General features: G+C 37.2%; 1 protein-coding gene across 6 annotated transcripts in view; it reads right to left on the bottom strand.

The window, feature by feature from the left end:
- Positions 1 to 13,982, bottom strand: part of MALRD1 (MAM and LDL receptor class A domain containing 1) — a 794,026-nt gene that overhangs the window by 134,305 nt on the left and 645,739 nt on the right. The window lies entirely within an intron of this gene.

Here is a 13,982-nt window from a genome sequence, read left to right on the forward strand (position 1 = left end):
CTACCCCCTCCTTCTCCTCCCTTCCCTTCCCCCTGGTAACCGCTGTACTCTTATCCATGTCCATGGATCTCAATTTTATGTCCCACCTATGTATGGAATCATATAGTTCTTAGTTTTTTTTTATTTACTTATTTTACTCAGTATAATGTTATCAAGGTCCATCCATGTTGTCCTAAGTGATCCTATGTCATCATTTCTTATGGCTGAGTAGTATTCCATAGTATATATGGGCCACATCTTCTTTATCCAGTCTTCTATTGAAGGGCTTTTTGGTTGTTTCCATGTCTTGGCCACTGTGAACAATGCTGCAATGAACATGGGGTTGCATGTATCTTTATGTACCAATGTTTTTGAGTTTTGGGGGTATATACTCAGTAGAGGGATTGCTGGGTCATATGGTATTTCTATTCTTAATTTTTTGAAGAACCACCATACTTTCTCCCATAATGGTTGTACTACTTTACATTCCCACCAACAGTGAATGAGGGTTCCTTTTTCTCCACAGCCTCTCCAACATTTGTTATTACCTGTCTTGTTGATAATAGCTAATCTAACAGGTGTGAGGTGGTATCTCATTGTCGTTTTGAATTGCATTTCTCTAATAGCTAGTAAAGATGAGCATCTTTTCTTTTTTTTTAAATTATTTTATTTTATTTATTCATTTTAGAGAGGAGAGAGAGAGAGAGAAGAGGGGAGGAGCATCAACTCCCATATGTGCCTTGACCAGGCAAGCCCAGGGTTTCAAACCGGCAACCTCAGCATTTCCAGATAGACGCTTTATCCACTGCGCCACCACAGGTCAGGCAAAAATATTTTATTTATTGATTTTTTAGAGAGAGAGGAGTGAGAGAGAGAGAGACAGAAGGGGGAGGAGCAGGAAGACATCAACTCCCATATGTGCCTTGACCAGGCAAGCCCAAGGTTTCGAACCGGCGACCTCAGTGTTCCAAGTCGACGCTTTATCCCACTGCACCACCACAGGTCAGGCCGAGCATCTTTTCATATATCTTTTGGCCATTTGTATTTCTTCCTGGGAGAAGTGCCTGTTTATACCCTCTTCTCATTTTTTTTATTGGATTGTTTGTTTGTTTGTTGTTGAGTTTTGTGAGTTCTTTGTATATTTTGGATATTAGGCCCTCATTTGAGTTGTTTGAAAATATCATCTCTCATTTAGTTGGCTGCCTGTTTGTTTTGTTGTCAGTTTCTATGTGCAAAAGACTGAAACTCAACTACAGTTTGTCTCCTTGTACCAAAATTAATTCATAATGGATCAAAGACCTAAATATAAGACCTGAAAGAATATATTACATAGAAGAAAACATAGGTACTAAACTCAAGGACCTTGGCCATAAAGAACATTTTATGAATTTGACTCCAAAGGCAAGGGAAGTGAAGGCAAAGATAAATAAACGGGAGTACATCAGACTAAAAAGCTTTTGCACAGCAAAATGCACTTTCAAGTTCAGGGAATGTGCAGATTCTCTAGTACTTTCAGCCTTTTGTATAGTACATTTTCACCAATGAAATAAAAGTTGGTTTTGCATCTCATTTGCATAATCAAACAACTTTCTTTAACTTCTTTGTTTTTCTGATGTTCTTTTTTAGTAACAAAATCAAATGCTTTTTTTTCTTATTGCTTCATATCCATTTTGAAATATCCCCTATTTTTTTGTGAGCGGTATATATACAAATCTCAGGACCAATATCCCTCAGAACCTATTTTCTAACGTGTACTTCATGTTTTATACTCTTCTTTTGAAATTTCTATATCCTAGTTTCTACAAATCCCTTTTTAATTCTAACATTTAAAGGACACAATACTTTACTAAAATGTGGTGTGGACTAGTCAAGCACATTGACACATTTTTTTTCCCATGCCCACTGAGCTTCTCAGTCAGGTTATATAAAAGCCATGGCATTGAGAGTCAAGGCCAGGGACTCCATAGGAAAATTGCACCACCTCAGTTTGCCCTCTAGTGAGCTTCCTTGGAAATGCATGTTCTTGTTCTTTACAGGAGAGACTGACTCTGTGGGAGAGCAGATAGCATGATCAGGACAAAAGTGAAACCTACATCAGGAAAACAAACTGAAATAGTACATTCAGTACTTAGAATGCCATTGTCATTTACCCCAAAGATACTGTTAGAATAGAAAGAAAGAATAAAGTAAGAAGGAAAGAGGGAGGAAATTAGGGAACTTTGGTGACTGTGACAGAAGGAGAGAGAGGAGGAAAACACATTACTCCAAAAAAAAAATGCAGATCCATTTGGCAATGATTCATCATTTAACTTGAAGTTTTGTCTTTATTGTTGTTAATTCAACATTTCTTAGGTTGTATCAGATTACGGGTACTGTGTAGACCTGATGCTGGGACAGGAAGAAGAGACTGTTATGAAAGCTTAGTACACTTACACACACACACACACACAAACACACACACACATGTGCATTTTAATATATATAGTTGTCCCTCCATGTATCGTGGCTCACCTTTCACAGTCTCACTGTATCACGGATTTTTAAATTGTATATATCTAATTTTGTATTGCAGATTTTTCGCTATATTGCAGAATTTTGTGGTATATAGGTATTTTTACATATTTATTATTTATTATTTTTGCAGTAAAATAAGCAAAACAAGTGTGGGAAAAGTTAATAACAGTTAAGAAAAGGTTTATAAGAGTGTGCAAAGGGTTTATAAAGCCTTAAAATATATAGATAATAAAATAAATATAAGGTCACTATTTCGCGGATTTTCGCCTTTCACGGGGTGGGGGTGTCTTGCAACCTAACCCCCGTGATAGACAAGGGACCACTGTAGCATCATATTAGATTTCTCAAATGAACCACAAGTCTCAAGTTTGTGGAGATAACAATAAAGTGTATCTCATGCTGTAGTTTGCAACTAATTTACTCTTTGTATATCAGAGCTGATTCAAGGCTATCCTAACAGTATGCTGACTCACTAGTATCTCACCAAAAATGCTTCTCCAGTGAAAAATAAGTAAGTGGATTTGTAGCTATTGTCTAAAAATTGTTTTAAGTCATCATTTTCTTGCTTATAGTGCACAAGTTGCGTGACAAACACATGAACATTATCTCTCATGTGCTTAAAAAGAAAATAGCTAAGATATGCTGATTTAAGTGTACAGAGGGTCCTCAGGTTACGACATAGTTCCATTCCTATGACAATGACGTAACCTGGATTTGGGTGGAAGTTGATACACACCCTAGCCTAAGCTACTTACCTATCCTCACTGGTATATGCCGCTGATGCTGGTCTTCCAGCCACAAAACTAGCAATCTCTCCATCTAAATCATTATGCCACTTTGCTGGTAAGTAATCACAGTTGATTTCATAGGGGCTGATCCCTTTACATGCTCTAACAGCGGTTCTCAACCTGTGGGTCGCGACCCTGGCGGGGGTCGAACACGGGTTGAGAACCGCTGCTTTAGGATATGGTCTTTTCTTTTTTTTTAAAAAAATATTTATTCATTTTAGAGAGGATAGACAGAGAGAGGAGAGAGAGATGGGGTGGGGGGAGAGGAGCTGGAAGCATCAACTCCCATATGTGCCTTGACCAGGCAAGCCCAGGGTTTCGAACCGGCGACCTCAGCATTTCCAGGTCAACGCTTTATCCACTGCGCCACCACAGGTCAGGATATGATATGGTCTTTATCCTTGATAGTTGTGGGTGTAGTAGAACGGCTAAGGTCTAGCACCTGGCCCATGTTCATTGCTGATTCTCCTTTTTCTGATCTCTTTACAATGTCTAATTTTACTTCCATTGTGATGATGGCTTTCCACTTCTTCAAAGCATGACTACCTGGAGACTCTGACTTTCATTTGGGAGCCTTGATAAGGGCCAAAAAGTCGCCAACAGTCCAAAATGAGGTAGGTAAGCATACTGGGGGATGCCAGCTCCCTCACTCATAAGCTGCATTACTGCTTATTCTTCTACTGCACGCAACCCAAGTAGTTGCCCATGTAGTCTAGTCCATTAGTATGATGCTAATGGCATAAGCTGAAACACTCCCATCTCAATTTTTTTAGGTTTTTATGGGAGTGGGCGTTGTAAACTCGAATCATATTATGAGACTGTTGTAACCCAAGGACCCCTTGTATAGGGAGTTTGTTAGTTTTGAGAACAGTGATTCTGAAGCCAATAGGAAATCCCACAATCAAAGCTATGTTAATGCCATCAGAAATTTCACTTGTGTCATGGCAACAGCATTTTCCCAGGTCTTTACCTATTCTAGAGCAACGATTTCACATTGTGTTTCAACATTTCAAGTCAGAGCTAGAAAAATTTTAATTTTTCTTTGAAAATATGGTGACATCTTACTGCCCAACAGTTAATGCTTGAGGATATGTGTTTAATAAATTCATTTTAATCAATAATAAATCAATGGTTAATGTAGTTTAACCATTCTATGATGATTAACATAACGTAACCAAAAGAAATAAAGAATGCATTGACTAATTGACTATTGATTTAATAAACCACAAAATAGGATAGATTAGGAAAATTGAAATCATAAAGCTTTTAAAAATAAGTTTTTCATACATTTGAATATAAATCTATAATTTAGTAACAAAAGTTATTGATATAGATGCTATGGCTTTTTATCAATTGTTTTAGAAGTTCTATGAGATTTTACATAAAGAACTTTTGCAAACAAGGCTATACATAAATGTGTAAAAGTAAATCTGCCTTTTTGTTTTGTAATAAATGTTAGAAGAGAGAAAAAAAATGTGTCAAGAAAAACCCACCCAAGATAAAGCAGTTTAAGAACTTAACTTTTGCATTCCTTGTAACCAAGAAACTCCTCTGAGCATCACGTTTTAACCTCATTCTGTGCCATATGGCCAGGTATAATTCCTGTCATTCTGGTTACTTCTTTGTCCCCCCACAGAATGAATTAAACTTTACTGTTCACTTAGTTTGGGCAGCAATTGAAATATATTTCTTAAGGCAATACAAATTACTTCATACTGATCATTTACAGTGAAGTACAATGAAACATTCTCATGAATTTTATATAAACACAATAAAAACCCGAATTGCCCAAGGATACACTGATGGATTTTTATCTTTTTGATTAATATGGTTAGTGAAAGCAAAATGGATTACCTGTGTTGAAGGAAAAAAAAACATATGCAAAGTTTTTCCGTTTTAATGAGGAGGAATTAAACTCTTGCAAAATACTGCCATACTCAGTGATGGAAGTGGTAAAATGCTCATTGTAAAATATAACATATCACTTGTAATTTAGTAGTTGTTTGTCTCTGGCAGGAATTTTATTAATTAAATAGAAAAAAATCACAAAAAAACCTATGAGAAGAGAAATGATCATTTTTAAGTGCAATTCCTAAGAATCCCTGGTTTGGAGTTATTTTGAATTACAATTTTATATTTATTTTTTCTTAAGTTTTGTAATAAAGTATAAAAATTTTTCATTTATTTTTTAATTCAAAAAATAGTCATGTCTAAGGTGGAGTCTTAAGAGAGTCATTTTGACCTTCTTTTTTAATTTCAATATCTGAGAGTTTATATATTCCTGAAAAATGGTCAGTGGCCTCTACCCAGCAGACGTGCCGGGACACAGAATGAGGTGTGGGAGCCTGCGGAGTCCGGGTCAGGAAGGTGCTGGGCTGGGCAGAAACGCCGTGCGGAAGGGGAGAGTCAAAAGTTCGGCCAAAGAGACCATGTAAAGAAAGTCTCAGTTTCCAGAAGCTGAATCCAATACAGGAGCTATTAAGTGTTTGAGATCAAATGCCAAATAGAAAGTGATAATTATTTTCAAATTGGATAGCTATAGCCAGCCAGGCAGGACTAAAACGCAACAACAAATATAGGAGAGACCAGACAGATCCAAAGTGCATGTAGAGAAGCATATAGGTACTTGTGTATGTATATATGTGAACTTGTGCAAATGTTTTGTGTATGTATGTTTGCATTGTACACATGTGTACACACACAGCGCATTTGCTGGGGAGGAGAGAGGCTAGGTAGTGGATATTGAACAACATAAGGGAGAGAAAACATGGGATTGTAGTAGAGGGGTGAGCACCTATTATGAGAGTTCTTTTACTCCCTCAGCACATACAGAGACATGAAAGAAAATCAAGAATATATATATTTACCATCTCAGGGAAAATTAGAGTTGAAGAAGCAGAAGGTTTTAAGAGGCTTCCCAGAGAGTTATCACTGTTACTGAACGTCAACATTTGCCACCATTATAGAGACTTCTTTCCTAACTAAAAATAGTGATATCACTGCAAAGTGACTGAAATTGCATAAATAAAGAATTTTCTGCCTTTATATAACTCAAAATAATCTAAAACTTATGAGAATGTAGAAACATATGTAAAAATATGAAATGTTAGGTTGCTGGTCATTTCTTTTTTTCCACGAGTCCTGAAATCCAGACAGAACCCTAGTGGGTTACAGATTCATTCCTATTTTATTATTTCCAGATGGTGCTAGAGTTCCAGATCTGACATATTTACACTGGTGTGGCCTCTACTATATGCAAAGTTGGACAGGTTATATACTTGGCCTAATTTAATGCTATTGTTCACTGATAGCTCTATTACATATTAACTGCAACTTGAGTTAATAGTTAAAGAATTCAGAGCCCTGGCCGGTTGGCTCAGTGGTAGAGCGTCGGCCTGGCGTGCAGGGGACCCAGGTTCGATTCCCGGCCAGGGCACATAGGAGAAGCGCCCATTTGCTTCTCCACCCCTCCGCCGCGCTTTCCTCTCTGTCTCTCTCTTCCCCTCCCGCAGCCAAGGCTCCATTGGAGCAAAGATGGCCCGGGCGCTGGGCATGGCTCTGTGGCCTCTGCCTCAGGCGCTAGAGTGGCTCTGGTCGCAATATGGCGACGCCCAGGATGGGCAGAGCATCGCCCCCTGGGGGGCAGAGCACCGCCCCTGGTGGGCGTGCCGGGTGGATCCCGGTCGGGCGCATGCGGGAGTCTGTCTGACTGTCTCTTCCTGTTTCCAGCTTTAGAAAAATGAAAAAAAAAAAAAAAAAAATAGTTAAAGAATTCCCTATATGCCGAACTCATGATTTCTAACTTTGAGGACTGTATTATGAAATATAGTCCCCTTTTAATTCATGCTTCACATCGCTTCCAGTACACATTTCCCAAAGGAAGAATCCTGCTCAGAAATGCCTCTCTGATAACTTATGTGATTAAGTCCCCTGTTCTTACCGGATTAAATGACATTGACGTTGTCCTTGGTATTCAATGACCTGACACCTGCTTTGGCCTCACCTATGTTCTCTCTCCCTGTAAAACCTAAAACTGCAGAAGAAATAATGAATATTTTAGATGTGGCAGCATTATATAGTCTTTGCTGGCTGGGATGGGGCCAGAAAAGAGAATGTCATCATCAATCCTCTGAGTGGAAAGGCTTTTCCTTACAGAAATTATAAGTGGGGGTTTTTTTTTGTCATCAATTACTTGTTAGATCTTTTTGTGTAGAGGGCTTGAGAATGGAGAGCAGGAAGCTAACGTTCCATCACACACAACAAATATATAAATTGAAGGAAATCTAAAGAGTTTTTTTCAATCTAACTGTGATAGAATATTGTTCAATTTCATGCATACTTTGGGAACACCTGTTTTACATGCCTCAGGAATGTCAAAGGAGGTGGGCAACAGAGAAAACCATTCAGGTTTTTTGTGGAGGACTTTCAGGGACCACCCAGTAATGACTTTACTGTCTTTGAGAGCCAACCAAACACAGAAGGTGTTTATGGTACATAACTTCCAGTTAACAGGATGTTGACACTAAAGACAGGGACACATATAGCTATCTTTAAATAACACTACTTTTGAGGAATATGGATGAGTAGCTTAACCTAAGTTTGGAGTGCTGTATATGAATGTATTATTATTTTTAAAACCACATCGTTTTAAGATTAATTTCTGCCTTTCTAGTAAAATGATTAAAAGTGATTATTTTAAAGTATATTGGGCTACCTTGCACCATTTAGAATCCTACAGGAGACTTGCCTAACAATCCTTACATCAATTACATTACAATCAGAAAAAGTGGAAGAGTCAAAAAGCAAGAATATCTGGACTGACCTCCTATTTGATCATTACCTACTCCGTCTTACAGGATGGCCCAGCCATGGGCCTGTCATTCTTTGGGCCCTTTTTTACCTAAACCTGGTTATTTTTCTAGCTTCATGTTTTCTGGGTTTTTTTTTTGTATTTTTGTATTTTTCTGAAGTGAGAAGTGAGAAGCAGGGGGGAGGCAGACAGACAGACTCCGACATGCACTTGACCGAGATCCACCTGGCATGCCCACCAGGGGGCAATGCTCAGCCCTTCTGGGGTGTTGCTCCACTGCAATGGGAGCCATCTAGCGCCTGAAGCAGAAGCCATGGAGCCATCCTCAGCGCCTGGGCCAACTTTGCTCCAATGGAGCCTTGGCTGTGGGAGCAGAGAAGAGAGATAGAGAGAAAGGAGAGGGGGAAAGGTGGAGAAGCAGATAGGTGTTTCTTTGTGTCCTGGCTGAGAATCGAACCCGGGACTTCCACATGCTGGGCTAATGCTCTACTACTGAGCCAACCGGCCAGGACCTACGTTTTCTAGTTTAGGCAAATTTATATTAGGGAACATGTAATATAAATGTGATTAGACATACATGTAAACCCATTTTCTTTTTGGGAAGCCAAGAATTTTTTGTTTGTTTTCTATTTTTCCCATTCCCAACTATTTACACAAAGAATAACCAGTGTTTTCTGGGTAAAATGTTCTCATATGCTAATAAGATGCTATCAGAAAAACTGGTCATTCAGTTGAAGTCATTTGTTTTTCCACTGAAAAAAAAATTTTTTTTAAACATTTTTTTTTCAGTGAAGCAATGCCACTTTTTTATTCTATTTCTTAGGCAACAAACACATAAACTTATTTTCATAAAGTCTGAATGTTTTTAGATAACAGCATATGTCTTCCAGAAAATCAGAAAACCCATAATAAAAATGGATTCTAAGAGTCCAAGAAGACCAAACATGGTCAGATTGACCTTGGCTATGAGAAGCACCCAGATGCACTTGGCCTGGTAAGACACTTGGCCTGCTGTGTATTTCTGAGGGAAAAGAAGAGTCAGCAAAGATTCTGATCATTTCCAAAAATTATTAGGAATTTAGGAATTGGTTTTGTTTCTATACAGTAAAGAAATTACTAAATCATACCATATTAATGTTATATATACATTATATTAGATATATATTCAATATGTATTACATATGCAGTTACACCAGTACACACACTGATGTGGGTAATACCATTGCTCACATAAAAGCTTTCACCTTTAAGACAGAATATTGGGACAGTGATTTATGTTCTGTCTTCAAGTTTAAGTTCACTATAAGGCCCTTATCAAATCCAGGCTAATGGGACTGGTTTTTTCATGGTTGTCATTGGGATCTCTTCCCCCAGTTCAACAAAATTCCTTACAGCCCAAGAAGCAGCAGGAAACCAGGTCTGAACCACTTCTCAGTGCAACAGGTAAGCACCAAGTCTGAACCACCTCACAGTACAACAGGTAAGCTTCTGCAGTGCAGTCGGGAAGGAACCCAGTCAGGGTCCTGGACGCCTGCTTGGTAAGAGCTTTTAATGCCATTTTCTGGTTCTTAATTTTTCTTTTTTCCCCTCTAAATTCAATATCTCTTCCAGGAGTTAAGAGAAATTATCCCACCCCTGGACAAATGGTGAGGACTTCATAATCCATGATAATAGATTTTTTTTTTTTTATTTATTCATTTTTTTTACAGAAGAGGAAGAGAGAGAAACAGAGAGAGAGAAGGGGAGGAGCTGGAAGCATCAACTCCCATATGTGCCTTGACCAGGCAAGCCCAGGGTTTTGAACCGGCGACCTCAGCATTTCCAGGTCGACGCTTTATCCACTGCGCCACCACAGGTCAGGCAATAATAGATTTGAAACCTAAAAATATTCTATAAGCCAAGCCCGTAAGTGAATCAGGATTTACTAATAATCATTTCCTTTCAACATTTTTGTACATTTACCACTATTCATTTTAAAATTAGGTCCACAAATCACTAACTGAATCAAAATTATAGAATAACCCCTTTATTAAAACCACATTTTAAATAACTTATCTACAATTACTTTAATATAACTTCTGATATAAAATAGATATATACTTCATATGCTGACTTGAAATTTATGGTTTTCTTCATCAACCTAAAAGTTAAACATCTCTTATTCTCACTAAAATTTAAACAAACAAACAAACAAACAAACAAGATAATGAAAAATGGGGACTTTTCAATATAGAGAAACTAAAAATGACAGAAAACAAGCTACATGTAAGGCATGTTATATTGTAAGAGAGCTGCGATCTTCAGGCTAGATCTACAACAGAGTTTGGCTTGCTGTGGGAGGATTAAAGAAAAAATCATGAAGAAGGTGGCTTTTTCTCTGCTCTTAAAAGTAGAAAAGGATTTACCCAAGGGGAGGCAAAGGACAGGACATTCCCAGCCAGAAAACAGACTAGAGTCACAGAGAGAAGAGAACATGGGGCACTAGCACAGAAAGGTAAGAGGTGCAATTTTAAGGGATTGTTGTGCATACAAACACATACAAATATGGCAAGAATTATACTAAAGAAAAGAAACCTATTTGGTAGGCAATGGAGAGCCTCTAAATATATTTTCTTCTTTCTTGTAACATATGAATTTGTATATTTTGATTTTTTTCCTAGTATTTCCTCTCTCAATATTACAGTATAGATAGAGAATTTAGTTTTGCAAGTCAACGTTATAATTTGGTTTGTATGTTCCAGAATATTTAGGCTTGATTATGATTTAAAAAGAGAGAGAGAGAGAATAGACTCATCCAGAGATGAATGATGTGGAAATTAGATATGGAAGAGTAACAAACTAAGGAGACTTTGACATATGGACATAGATAGGCCTTTGGCTTGGTCTATGGTATATTTCCAAAAAACTCTTTTAATTTTGAGGAAGTGACACGAGGACAAATAGAGATTATTTACAGTTATGACAAGGGAGCAGATATCTCAGCTTCCAAAAGAATTATTCAAAGGCAGTGGAATTAGTCAGTCTTACCCTCCGTTTTAGTCCATTTTAGTTGTTTCCCACTCAGTTTTCTCTTTTACATCGTCTCAGATTCTCAGGTTTACATTTGATCAGTGGAGCTATCCAGTATCCTTTCAGTAAACTTATTCTATGCTTAAGTTAGCCCAAGTCAGTTTTTTTTTTTTGCTTGCAATAATATAATTATTTTTGTTATTGTGGTGAATAAGGAAAATAGATATAAGATTTACTTTTCTGGAACTTATACTATAATAGGTACTAGAAGATTAATTTGATACTTATATATGATAACTGATAATAAAATAGATAAATCAGTTATAAAGCTATTATAGAGATTCTGATGAATAATAAGAAGGACTGAACTAGAATTCCAGCAGTAAAATGAAACTGAGTGAAGAAAAAAAGGGTAAAATCTTTAGAATTTGTAGTCTGAGGTATGTTTAGAGTAAGTAAATTAAGGAGTAAAAAAAACTGGTTTTAAAATAGATATTTAGAAAAATTTTAAAAAGGCATAATTATGCATAACCAAGAAGTTTCTCAGAATGTTTTTAATCAACTTATACAAAATATACAATTTCCTTATTCTGGAATGTTTCACTAGCAATAATCTTGATTCATAATGCTAGTAAATGTGCTCATTCTCTGTCTTAAACTACAGTCTCAGTTTTTATTCAACTGTCTAGCTAAGAGGGAGGCAGCACCACTACTCCTGAGGCACACTCTTCTGACCCAGTGTGTGCTGCAGCCAGTGCTACCAACTGTGTATGTCTCTTCCCAATGCCACCTCCAGTGATGTCAACCATGTCAGGAGTACTAGTTACACCCAGAAAATAGGTAAAGGTTACAAATCATGGCTTGATTTTTTTTTTTTTTGACAGAGACAGAGAGAAGGACATATAGGGATAGAGAGGCAGGAAGGGAGAAAGATGAGAAGTATCAATTCTTCGTTGCAGTTCCTTAGTTGTTCATTGATTATCTTCTCATATGTGCCTTGACCAAGGGGCTACAGGAGAGCAAGTGACCCCTTGCTCAAGCCAGTGACCTTGGGCTTCAAGCTGGTGAGCCCGTACTCAAGCCAGTGACTGGGGTTTCAAACCTGGGTCCTCTGCATCTCAGTTCAATGCTCTATCCAGTGTGCCACTGTCTGGTCAGCAAGTGTTCTTTAATTTTATTTTAAAGAGAGCTAGATTACTGGCAAACCACTGACTGTTTTTCCTGAATATTCAACAATGTCTCAAGAAATTACTTCTGTATACTTGATGATAGTGAAATGAAATAATCTTAGAACGACAGATCTTAGAGCTGAAAGAGTTTCAAATATACTGTATATCACTTTTAAACTCCCAGGTATGCATCATTATCTCAGTAGCCTTTTAAATTGTAAACCCTGGCCCTGGCCACTGGCTCAGTGATAGAGTGTTGGCCCAGTGTGTGAAAGTCCCGGGTTCAATCTCCAGTCAGGGCACACAGTAGAAGCGATCACCTGCTTCTCCTCTCTCTCCTTTCTCCTTTTCTCTCTTTCTCTTTCCCTCCCACAGCCATGGCTTGATTGATTTAAGCCTGTTGACCCTCAGTGCTGAGGATGATTTCCTGGCGGCTCTGCCTCAGGTGCTAAAAATAGATTGGTTATGAGCATTGGCCCCCAGATGGGAGTTATTAGGTGAATCCCACTCTAGGTGCATGTGGAAGACTGTCTATTTCCTCTCCTCTCACTTAAGAATAAATAAATAAATAAATAAACTGTATACTCCTGGAGAGCTGGTGATAAAATTATATTTATTTCTGTCTTTTGAATCTAAATCCAGGGCAGCACACTGGTCTTTCAAATCTAAATCCAGGGCAGCACAATCTAAACAAACACTGAATTAATGAAAGGCTGACTTACTCAACTTCACAAAATCATGAAGTAGTGACAAGTCTCTAATTGCAAACATATTTCTTTTTCACTAGGAGATATATCAGGAAAAATATTGTTATGAGAAATGGCTGAGATTTTACTGCTTGTGTTTTCTTCTTGTATTTTATGGTTTCAATTATAACATTTAAATTTTTAATCCATTTTGAACTTATTCTTGTGTATGGTGTAACAAGGTGGTCTAGTTTCATTTTTTTTTTTTTTTGCATGTATCTGTCCTATTATCCCAACATCATTTGTTAAATAGACTATCTTTACCTTTTGTATATTTTTGCCACTTTTGTCAAATATTAATTGATTATAGAGACATGGGTTGATTTCTGGGCTCTGTTCTGTTCCATTGATCTATATGCCTGTTTTATGCCAGTACCACACTGTTTTGATTACTGTGACCTTGTAGTATAGTTTGGTATTAGGTAGTGTGATTCCTTTATTCTTTTTTCTCAAGATCACTGTTGCTGTTTAGGATCTTTTGTGGTTCCATATAAATTTTTGAAGTATTTGTTCTAGTTCTGTGAAATATATCATTTGTATCTTGATGGGGATTGCATTGAATCTATAGATTGCTTTGTGTAGTATGTACATTTTAATGATGTTAATTCTTCCTGTCCACGAACATGGCATATTCTTCTACTTATTTGTATCTTTAATTTCTTTCTTCAGTGTTATAATTTTCTGAGTACAGGTCTTTTATATCCTGGTTAAATTTATTCTTAGGTATTTTATTCTTTTTGAAGCAATTTTGAATGGCATTGTTTTCTAAGTTATCATTTCTGATGATCATTATTGGTGTATAAAAATGCAGTTTACTGGATACTTATTTTGTATTATGCTACATTACTGAATCTATTTATCATTTCCAATAAATTTTTTTGGTGGATTTGTTAGGGTTCTCTATATACAGTATCATGCCATCTGAAAATTATGACAGCTTTACTTCTTCCTTTCAACTTTGGATCTG

The sequence above is a fragment of the Saccopteryx bilineata genome, chromosome 5 (genome assembly GCF_036850765.1).
Source record: "Saccopteryx bilineata isolate mSacBil1 chromosome 5, mSacBil1_pri_phased_curated, whole genome shotgun sequence".
In the NCBI taxonomy this organism is placed as follows: Eukaryota; Metazoa; Chordata; class Mammalia; order Chiroptera; family Emballonuridae; genus Saccopteryx; species Saccopteryx bilineata.